This window comes from Zingiber officinale, chromosome 3B, assembly GCF_018446385.1.
Source record: "Zingiber officinale cultivar Zhangliang chromosome 3B, Zo_v1.1, whole genome shotgun sequence".
In the NCBI taxonomy this organism is placed as follows: domain Eukaryota; kingdom Viridiplantae; phylum Streptophyta; class Magnoliopsida; order Zingiberales; family Zingiberaceae; genus Zingiber; species Zingiber officinale.
Window position 1 is genome coordinate 58,047,869 of NC_055991.1, and position 1,489 is coordinate 58,049,357.

Sequence of the window (1,489 nt, forward strand, 5' to 3'; positions counted from 1 at the left end):
TTGCGGGCTCACATCATGTTTTTGGCATTGTTGTCGGGACTTCGCTTATAACATTAGTAGATAATCACTTGAGATAGTCTAAACTTGTTTTCATTCATATTTTGTAAATATTTTTACAATTCAATTTTTGTAGATATATCTTACATTTGCTTACTTTTATTTATGCAATTTATTTCTTATAATTTGATTTCTTGCACCTTGAATTGTGCTTTGGGAATTCTTGTTGTTAAGATCTATATTTCTAGTTAGCAAATCAATTGATCAGATAAATATGGTTCAGAGACCTTTGAAAGAGTATTCTACTCCTAAATTAGCAAGAGATTTGAGTCCAATTGTATTACCAAAAATGCATGCCTCCAATTTTGCTATCGATCAAACCTTTATTTCTAAAGTTCAAGAAAATCAATTTGGAGGGTTAGACTCAGAAAGTCCTAATGCACACTTGACAGAGTTCTACAGATATTGTGACACATTGAACTATGAAGGGATTTCTACTGAACGGATTATGCTATCAGTTTTCCCTTTTAGCCTCAGGGGCGCTACAAGAGTATGGCTAAACACTTTGTAATCTAGAACTATAAAGAATTGGGATAAAATCGAAAGAAAATTTTTGAACAAATATTTTCTCCAAAGAAAGACAACTCAATTCAGGAATCAAATTTTAAACTTCACATAGAAAGAAGGAGAAATATTATGCCAAGCATGGGGTGAATTCTTAACTCTCTTATACCAATGCCCACATCATGGGATTGAGGACTGACTAGCAATCTATATATTTTATATAGGAATATCTTTTCATAACAAGAATCTACTAGATTGGGCATCCGAGAATTTTCTACTCAACCAAAGTTTGAATGAAACATGTGAAATCATTGACCGAGTAGTAATGAATCATAATGAATGGTCAGGAAAAAATCATATGACTCTCTCATTCAAAAGTCTAAAGGGTGAAAAAATCCAAAACCATTTTGATGAAGACATTCATCTCCACCATGAAGACCTTACAGAGCTACCATCTTGGTGCAGTGGAGCATTGACACCAATGTAGAAGGTATGAATTCTCCAACTATGACAACTACGGACTTAGATTGTGAAGATTCCTTAGATGGAAATGGGTATAGCGGTAATTGTTTGCTCCTTCCCACTGTAGAAGATCCCCTAGAGGAAAGTTTGAGATATGAAGAAACAAAGGAAGACGTGGACAAAATCCTTAGACCAATACAGGAGTATGCACAAATAATGATAATTGAGCAAAATTCTATTGTACATGAAATCTTACCACCTCAAGTGAAACTGAAGTCTTTGCCATCCAATCTCAGATATGAATTCTTAGGACGAAAATCCACATTTCTTGTAATAATCAATGCAAATCTGAATGAGTTGGAAACCAAGAAATTGCTTAGAGAGTTGAGCTTACATAGAAAGGTAATTGGGTATACTATTGATAACATAAAAGGAATCAGTCCTTCCTTATGCATGCATAGGATTT

General features: G+C 33.9%; 1 non-coding gene across 1 annotated transcript; it reads right to left on the reverse strand.

Moving 5' to 3' along the window:
- Nucleotides 1–644: 644 nt before the first annotated feature.
- LOC121968908 lies at nucleotides 645–750 on the reverse strand. The gene has a single exon (XR_006108425.1). It is a non-coding gene; the product is annotated as a small nucleolar RNA R71 (small nucleolar RNA).
- Nucleotides 751–1,489: the final 739 nt, after the last annotated feature.